This window comes from Delphinus delphis, chromosome 6 (assembly GCF_949987515.2).
Source record: "Delphinus delphis chromosome 6, mDelDel1.2, whole genome shotgun sequence".
NCBI classification, from domain to species: domain Eukaryota; kingdom Metazoa; phylum Chordata; class Mammalia; order Artiodactyla; family Delphinidae; genus Delphinus; species Delphinus delphis.
The window spans coordinates 56,692,029-56,701,942 of record NC_082688.1 but is presented as its reverse complement, the minus strand read 5'-3'; the positions used below and the strand labels follow the sequence as shown (position 1 = coordinate 56,701,942).

The following is a 9,914-nucleotide window of genomic DNA, read 5'->3' as shown; positions in this document are numbered from 1 at the left end:
GCGACGGCGGTAGCGCATAAAGGGGCAGCCGCCGGGTGATGCGGTGACCTCTGCGGCAGGCTCAGGAGCCGAGTGGGCCACGGCTCCAAGTCCGTCCCGCCGGAGCCGCGCTCCGGAACTCCCCATCTTCTCCTGCCGACCCGCGATCACCGAGGCAGCCTCGCGCGCCCTCTCCCCTTCCCCGTCCCTCCCCTGCCCCTGTTCCCGCCCCGGGGGGCCGCCTCCACCCGCCTCCCGCGATGGCTTTGAAGAGAATCCACAAGGAATTGCACGACCTGGCGCGGGAGCCCCCCCAGCACCGTGTTCAGCAGGTCCCGTTGGAGATGATATGTTCCATTGGCAAGCTACAATAATGAGGCCAAATGACAGTCCCTATCAGGGTGGAGTATTTTTCTTGACAATTCATTTCCCAACAGATTACCTATTCAAACCACCTAAGGTTGCATTTACAACAAGACTTTATCATCCAAATATTAACAGTAATGGCAGCATTTGTCTTGATATTCTACGGTCAAAGTGGTCTCCAGCACTGTTTCAGGAGTACTTTTGTCCATCTGTTCTCTGTTGTGTGATCCCAATCCGGATGATCCTTTAGTGCCTGAGATTGCTCGGATCTACAGAACAGATAGAGAAAAGTACAACAGAATAGCTCGGAGGCTTCCCTGGTGGCGCAGTGGTTGAGAGTCCGCCTGCCGATGCAGGGGACACGGGTTCGTGCCCCGTACCTGCCGCGGAGCGGCTGGTCCTGTGAGCCATGGCCGCTGGGCCTGCGCGTCCGGAGCCTGTGCTCCACAACGGGAGAGGCCACAGCAGTGAGGGGCCCGCGTACCGCAAAAACAAAAAAAAGCTCGGGAAGGGACACAGAAGTATGCGATGTAATTAAAGAAATTATTGGATAACCTCTGCAAATAAAGATAGGGGAACTCTGAAAGAAAGTCCTTTTGATTTCCACTTGACTGCTTTCTATGAGCCCAGGCCTCACCTTCCCCTGTGCACGTTTACCTGATACAGCAGTGTTGCGTGTTGTACATACTTGGAACAACAAACTAGAAATACTGTACTTCGGTACCAACATTGTCTCCTAGCAGAGAAGTGTGTGTGTGACAAGCCAGTTCTCCAGGCATAACCTAGGTGTGAGACTAAAAGCTTTCCTTATTGACTTAAATTTGGATAACGGCAGAGTGAGGGGTGATGGGTATGGTGTGTGCTTGGATGGGGAAGGAAAGCTCCACTGACCTGTAGGAGATTGTTTTTTAAGTGAAATCCCATTAAACTCAAAACAGTTATGAAAAGCAAGGTGAAGAACATGAAGCTGTTTCTGTATTCATTTTATTCCGAAGGACTTAACGATTTAGGTGAAAGTTATGACCAATCAGATTAAACTCTACCTACATCCTGTATTTTAAGGTCTAAGTTTAACTGGTCAACATTTAAATGGATTGGAGCTATTAGTAAGTAAAGTGTGATGGGCTTTGTTTCCAACTCTTTTACATCTCCCCACCCTTCAACCTTCGTCCTTCAGCCCCTCTTTCTCTCTTCCATATTCTTTGGTTTGTATGTGGTTTCTCAGTTAATACATAGCTAATAGCTCTTATTTTTCTTATGTTTTTAACTGCTTAGGTCTATCTGGATGTAAGGGTGAAAATTCATTCAATGGAAATACTTGTGTATATTTAAAGACCCAATTGCTCCTCTGGAGCTTGAACGTTCAAGAATGATTAATCTGTGTAATAAGCTGATTACTACAGTCATTACATAAACAAACAAACAAACAGACAAACTAGCCAGATGCTCTGCAGATCAGAGCTGAAAGAGATGAATGGCCCCAGTCCCATCCCTCCCCAGCAGTTAAGGTTGTCCTGTGCTAGCTACCACACCCAAGTGCTTGGCATCAGTCCCCACAGCAATCATGTCACCCTTTCGCCAGTTGTCCCCATGTCTTAGTCACACCATATGCCCAGACTTGTTCCTAGGTGGCTCAGTAGCTTCTTCCTTATACCACCTAGAACATCTACAGTCCTCTGATATGTGGGCAACACCAGAAGCACTTTAGAGTTGTCATCTCACATCCATGATCATTATCATCATTATCCAGAACCGCCCAAATCTAGCAAGCTTAGCTGGGCAGCAAAAGGACATGGAGTTAGAATCTCCCACCTCCTGGCTCTTCTTTGATACACACAAACTCCAGTATCCCAGTATCCCAGGAGGTAGACTTGGGAGGAAAAGAGTGAATGAGTTAATTACACAGTCCTCGTGCCAAGACCAGCCAGGTCCAGTGCCCCAGACTATGGGAACCCAAATTCCCTTTGCTACTTGACTGCGTAGTTGGCAGTTTGGGTATGTGTGCCAGGCTTCCTTTGCCTCAGGTGCTGGAATCACTGGAGCTTATTTTTAGGCCCGGTTCTGACTTGTAGATGGATTGCTGCCCTGTGCAATAGTATATTCAGGTGGCTATGGTCCTTACCTGGGAAGCTCAGGTCAAATCAGCTTGCTTCCATCGATGTTCCTCCTCCAAGAGTCCTTTTCCATAGGCATTCACACAGGTCACAGAGTGCATGGGTCTTGTGCAATCTTATGCCCCGTTTGGCCCCTCTGAGCTGAGACTTGATCATCCAACTTTCCTGCTGCCAAGTACCAGACTACACTGCTAGCCATAAGTCAATGAAAATGCCATGAGTCAATGAAAATGCAACAAGGCATATTTCGGGAGGCATTTTTAGAGCAAACATCACAACTTAAACTATGCTCAATGAGCAGAGTTCCCTTTTCCATGCATAGTTTTACAGTTTTCTTTAAAGCTGCACAGCTGTACCATTCCAGTACATTCCTGTATAGAGGGCCCCAAGACCACACCCCAGGTTCAGTGATTCGCTAGGAGGACTGACAAAATTCAGCACATAGTTGTACGCACAGCTAAGATTCATTACAGTGAAAGGATACAAAACAAAGTCGGCAAACGAAAAAGGCATATGGTGCAAAGCCTAGAGAAAACCAGGCACAAGCTTCCAAGAGTCCTCTCCCAGTAGAGTCACACAGGATAGCTTAATTCCCCCATCAACAAGTTGTGCCAACACATGTGAAATATTACCTCCTGGGGAAGCTCATTAGAGACAGTGCCCAAGGCTTTTATTGGGAGCTGGTCATATAGGCACATTCTGCCTAACACATACCAAAATTCCAGACTCCCAGGAGGAAAGCAGGTATCTAGCATAAACCGCACTGGTTGTACAAACAGTTTAAGTACAATGAACCACTCTCATCAGTTCTGTGAATGGTGGGAACCCTCCCCAAAACACATCCTAGACACCAGGCCAACCTGTAAGCAGGACTTTCCACTGATAAGCAGGCTCTTGGCCCTTGGCCAAGGCATCTTTACAGCAAAAGTATTATCAGTAGGACCTCCTGCAGCAGGGTGAGAGCAGCCTGCAGTACTGATCTCAGTTATGCCCTTTCAGGGTCCTTTACTTAGCCAATTAAAACAAGTACCACTAACTATACAGATCTATCTGAAAAAGCCAGTTGATATCATCCTTAAGCTTCTGATTAACTTTTTTTTTTTTTTAACCTAGCCCAAGGCATCAATTCAGGCACAGCCACAAAGTTGAAGCTGACCTGAAAGCTTTCCAGGGCTGAGGCAGTATGATAGTTGGGGCACACAGACAAGTACAGTCCCAGAGATTGCAAGTGGTAACCATAGAAACAAAGAGTTCACAAATGTTGGGGCATGCCAAGCAGGACATACATTAGTCAGGCAGCACAGGCTATCAGGGCCCCATGTGGCCTTGTACTGTCAGACCTCCCACTCTGGGTTCTCAGTCCAGTCCAAATTATGCAGTTCAGTCCTTGATTTCAGAGGGACTGCCTGAGGCAAGTCAGTTCCAAACAGTTTTACTTGTCTATAACAACAGTTCAACAGCTTCACTAGTGTGGACAACATCTATAGGTGTTCTGCAAGCAAGTGCTGGGGTCACCCCCTGACATCTCAGTGCTGGTAAGGTGTGAGCCTAGGCTCAGCAACCAGTTTAATTCAGAGAACTCGCAGCTTGAAAGGAACAGTTCTGAAAAACAAAGATCATTAATGCCCTTCCCCCCCTGCCTCCCCATCCCCAGGTGCTGGGGTTTTACTTTTTCCTGCATCATTACAAAATCAGTTGTGTCCTGTTCAGCAATGATAACAACATTTTTTCAATTATCCCCTACTCTCATCTAGACCATTCACCTGGAAAAGTTGTATGCAAAAGGCATAAAAGCATTTTCACAGAAAAACATTTTTGTATAATTTAACCAGAAAGACCCATCATATTCGAAATGGGTCAGAATGAAATCTTAAATTTTTAAAAGATAATTATATTGGGCTTAATAACCTGCCATGCCTTTTGTCCTAATCATTTATCCAGGGAGCAGCCTAGAAAAGATCAGTCCCTTTCCGGGGACAGCTGCATTTAATAATCAAACTGCCTTACTAAGGTGTGTATACCAGGAAAAAGGTGAGGGGCATGGAGTCAGGCTATCAGACCGCCATTGCAAACTGCAACTAATTTAGAAAGCTGAATACAAGTCAACAGCAGTGAGACGACCCTGAAATGGGGTCCAGAGTCTGACTTGTTAGTAGTGGGTGGAGGTGTCACACTCCCTAGCTTTTGCAGGAATCCTATTAGGAATGCATTCAATCTCTGTATCAGAAATATAGAGCTGATCAGCAGCTCAATCTCACACGGCCCCATCAGAAATAAGCTCTTTTCTGTGGGCATTTGTGACCCAGATGGTCCAGGCAGCATCCATGATGTTTCCACAATTTAGCCCACAGAGAAGTGTCTTAAATGTGTAACTATTCCAGAACCTAAGTTTTATTTTTTGAGCAGAAATTCATCAGCTTTTAGTTTGGCACAGCTAGTGCTGAGGCTGAAATAGCCCAGACCAGGTTTCAGCTTAGAGTCAGGTCTAGGCAATTAAGCGTCAGGATTCCAAAAAAGCCAGCAGCTTTTCTTTAGCAGCATATTCAAAGCCCAGATACTACAAGGCCAGAGAGCCATGTTCCAAGTCCAACTGACAAGTGAGGCTTTATGACACCCTTTTTATCTTGTCAGCCTTAGAGTCCAAACAGACCCACCCAAAAATATGCACATCAGGCTGGAAAATCATCAGGCTTTATGGATCAGACATCTGATTTTAGAAAAGCTCATTAGCGACTCAAATCTGCTTTGTAAAACTCCAAAAGTGTATTTCTATCTGGAGAGTGCCTCTCTTTCCATGTTGTTTCATTTTTTTCCAGAAGTTACAATAGGCAAAAAGTATAACAAATATCATCAGTTACAGAGACTGGCTTTGTTTTCAACACTCAAAAAAGAAAAAAAAATTTCAATCCACCCACCAATGGCAAAAAGCAAGTATTTATTTCTGTGTCCCACTAACACTTTTTCTTTGCAGCTTTCCCTGACTGAGATGATCCCTGTAGCATTTATGAAATTATAAGCATATAATATTTTCCATCAATTTTTATCCTACCTCCAGATGCAAAAGCCGCAAAGCACAAAGCTATTTCAACACAGCGCACCCCCCTCAACCTTTAAATGGAAATTTACTCAACCCTCTACCAGTAAATTTAACATTTACAGGATTAACATTAGAGCTACCAAGGAAGCCTTGCAGCTGGAATTGGGGGCAGGAGAGGGAGGATAGGGCTACTGTACCAGTGATGGTAACTAGGCTAAAGAAATGGCCTAGTGTTTTCTTTCCTTTTCCCCCTCTGGTTTGCTCTGCTGCAGCCGTGGGAACTGACCTAACTTTTTTTTCCTTCCACTTGGAAAAAAGAGCAATACAAACTTTTAGTATTTCTGGGTCATCCAAACTCACCTTTGGGAATTTTGGGGCCCTTCTCCTCCCACATGAAGGAGAGAACAAAATACAAAAAGGCATCACCTTTTCCCCCTCACTTTAGCACATTTTAGCACAGGCTGCACTTTTGCCCCTCACTTCAGCCAGCACAGCCAGAAACAGCCAGGAGACCCAGCAAGCCAACTCTCCCGGAGTTGGATCTATCATTTTCAAATTCCACAGGTAACTTCTACCTCTCAGAAAATACTGCTGTTTCATCCCGTGAATGACTCAATAGCCAGCATAGTTAATACTAAAGATGTGTTATCCCTCACTCCTTCACCTTTACTTTTCTCAAGCTGCTTTTGCCATATTTCAGTGAGTCAGAGTTGGGCTAGCAAATCCCATTTCTGACACCAACTGAGTTAGGGGTCCTCAAGACCACCCTCCCCCAAGGTCTGATGATTTACTAGGAGGACGGACAATGTTCAGCATATAGTTGTACTCACAGCTAAGATTTATTACTGTGAAATGATACAAAACAAGACAGCAGATAGAAAAGGCACATGGAGCAAGCACATTAGAGCCCAAGGCTTTATTGGGGGACTGGTCATGTAGGCACCTTCTGCCTAACACATACCAAAATTCCAGACTCCCAGGAGGAAAGCAGGTATCCAGCATAATCCACACTGGTTGTATAAACATTTTAGGTACAATGAGCCACTCTTATCGTTCTGTGGATGGTGGGAACCCTCTCCAAATCACATCTCAGACACCGGCAAAAGGCCAACCTTGTAAGCAGAACTTCCTAAGGATAAGCAGGCTCAGATCTGCTATGTTAACTCTTTCCTACACAGCCCCATTGACCTTTAACTTAGCTGGCATATCCATGAGGCTTAGGCATCCTTAGGAGCTGTAGTGTACCCAGGCCCCCAAGAAGCCTAAGGTGATAGCATAGATCCTGCATCTGAGATAGCCACATCTTCCTAGTAATTATGTAGCTGTGAGATTCCACTAATGCCCGGTGTGGTAGGTTGAATAACAGCCCCCAGAGATTTCCAGGTTCTAATCCCTGTAACCTATGAGTGTTAATTTATGTGGTAAAAGGGATTTTGCACATGTGATCAAGTTAGGGATCCTGAGATGGGGATTAGCTGTTTGGGCCCTAAATGTAATCACAAGTGTCCTTAACAGAAAGAGGCCAGAGGGAGATTTGACTATAGAAGAGGAAATAGGAGATGTAATGATGGAAGCAAGAGGCTGAAATGATGTAAGGAAGGGGTCATGAGCCAAGACCCTCCAGAAACTGGAAAACGCAAGGAAACTGATTCTTCCTTAGAACCTCTAGAAGGAAGGCAGCTGTGCCAACACCTTTATTTCAGTCTACTGAAATGCATTTTGGACTTCTAGCTTTCAGAACTGTAAGATAATTTTGTGTTGTTTTAAGCTACTAAGTTTGTGGTACTTTGTTACAGCAGCAATAGAAAAGTAATATACCAAGTCTTACTTCTTTCCTGGATATACCATTTCCATTTCATAATGCATGCTTTCTAGGCAATACCCACTTTGTTGACATTTTTATTTTTGACCCATTCCAGAATGGGCAGGTCAGAGAATAACATCATGTGCTATTGCTTAGTTAGCTTCTCAGGGTCCACCAGCACTCAACAACAGGCCAATAATTACCCCTCAAATGGAGTATACCAGGCAGTGGTGTTAGAAAAATGCTGTGTCCAAAACCCTAGTGGGCACCACTGCCTAGTGCCACAGATGCAGTCTACTGCAAGCACTGTCAAGCACTGATATTTGAAGCTCAAAAGGCTCATTAGAACTAGCCTGTCGAAATAGGAGGGCAGTCTGTATAGCCTTCTAGATAGTTTCCTTATGTATCTTCTTACTACCACTTCCATAGTCAGTATAGTTATCTGCTCATCCCCTCTCCTCCCTTCGCCTGGCATCCTGTCCTGCTCTACTGGTATCACATAACTGGGCTGAAAGATCCAGGTGGGCTCCTAGTTGTATACTCATCCCACTAGCACTGTTTAATTTGTGTCATTTCCCCACTGGGAACATTCCTAATAATCAAGAGAAGTATTATACATACGCAACACATCTGTTCCCACAATACATTCAGAGGTATCAGTTACAACCACTTGGGTGTGTGAACTTTTCACTGAATAAAAGATAATACAGACAAGTTTCAAGGGCCACAATGGTATGGCCTCTTTTACCATAGATAAGGTCAACTTTTGGCAGGAGTTACACGTCGGACAGGACATGGTTTTTTCTATGACTGCTGGAGGACTTCAGTGTGGTAAATTCACCTTCATTGTCCCCAAACTTGTTTTTTTGGCAAGAAGCCTCTATATTGTCAGTGTTTACTAGTCACACCTGCTGGCAAGCATCTGCTAACACTGCAATAATGCCATCAACACAGAAACTTTAGATTTGTCAACCAACAGACACTATTTACACAGGAAACACTTTGGACATCAAAAAGCTTTTCTCTAACACTTTATAAGCATTCATAGCACAAAAAAGTAACGTATCATATAAATTATACATTTTTACAATTAAATTGTAAAAATGGCTCAGAGCCATTAATTTGGCTCAGAGCCTTAATTTTTAATTTGATTTAAACATTGCTTTTAGTCTGATGACAACACCAATGGTGCAGAGTTCTGGAGATATGTTCAAAGCAGCACTCACCTGCAGCTTTTCTTCGGTTCCAGAGTCTCCGAGGCAGTCAGTAGTGTTTTGTCAAATGCAAACTTTAGGTTCTTCTCTGAGAATGCAGAACACTGCATGTATTCGACAGCCTTCAGGTCACAGAACAGCATTTCAGCAGTCTGCGGAGGGAGAGGTTTCTGTGTTCTTGGCAAGCTTCTCGATAATAGAGGGTATCACATTTCTGAGATCAGTTTTGGCTCCAACAAATAAGGAGTCTTCAAACAATGGTGAATTATCTCAGGTACCCACTTTTCTTTCACATTTCCAAATAAGGGCTGAAGACCACTGAAAAAGACTAGAAATATATGTTTGTGGATAGCTGAGGGGTTGTTCTGTCAAATCTTTCTTGTCCTGCAGGATCAAAAAGTCCATAAGTGTATGGCTCTCACCAGTTACTGACTGCATAGTTGTCAGAAACCATGGAACGTATTCAGACATTAACTTATTGTTGTATAGCATATCAAGACACATCTTACCAACAACACCATCACTCACAACACAAATTGTCTGCATTGCTGAAATATTTTTTACTCCACTGGAAATAGTCCAAATATAATTCGGTACACGGGCCTCTCACTGTTGTGGCCTCTCCTGTTGTGGAGCACAGGTTCCGGATGCACAGGCTCAGCGGCCATGGCTCACGGGCCCAGCCGCTCTGCGGCATGTGGGATCCTCCCGGACCGGGGCATGAACCCATGTCCCCTGCAACAGCAGGCGGACTCTCAACCACTGCGCCACAAGGGAAGCCCCCCCTTTCTGCCAACTTCTGCTTGTCATTCATTCCCATCTCACTGCAACATACCAACTAATATCTGTTTTCCCAAACCTCACTCATAGACTACATCTTGAAAATGACTCCATTCTCCGAGGCGTGGAAGAAAGAAGGCCCAACTGACCTCCCTCTCAAGGCAGACAGTTGTTGGTAGATGCCAGCTGGAAACTCAGCTGGGGCTGCTGGCCAGAAGCCTCAGTTCTCCTCCATATGGGTTTATTTGGGATTCCACACAGCAGCAGCTTAAGTCCAAGGAAGAGCATTCAAAGAGGACAGGCTTTGAGGTAGTCTACCATTGAAGCTAATGCCAAACCTATTCCTTTGATATAAGGATCAGATATGAATTATTTGGTTCAGAAGTGCATGATGCCAGGACAGCTCAAAGAGAAAAATATTGTTTCATAAAATTGTTAAACCTAAATACCAAAGGAAAAGTTATACCTGATTTTGAAACATGTGTTTTAACAACGCAGCCTGAGGAAAGGTGCCAACCAACCTCCACCTTTTAAAGGTGAAGGTGAATGAATTCTTCTGGTCCCAAGATGGGTTGGTAATCAAGACCATGAGGAAAGAACAAACTAAACTGGAGGGTTAA

The 9,914-nt window shown here is 44.5% G+C and overlaps 2 pseudogenes; one reads left to right on the top strand and one right to left on the bottom strand.

The window, feature by feature from the left end:
• The first annotated feature begins 239 nt into the window (after positions 1–239).
• LOC132427673 (ubiquitin-conjugating enzyme E2 D2 pseudogene) lies at positions 240–681 on the top strand (annotated as a pseudogene).
• A 7,829-nt stretch (positions 682–8,510) lies between these two features.
• On the bottom strand, positions 8,511–9,060 carry LOC132426657 (cell division control protein 42 homolog pseudogene; annotated as a pseudogene).
• Between the last annotated feature and the right edge of the window lie 854 nt (positions 9,061–9,914).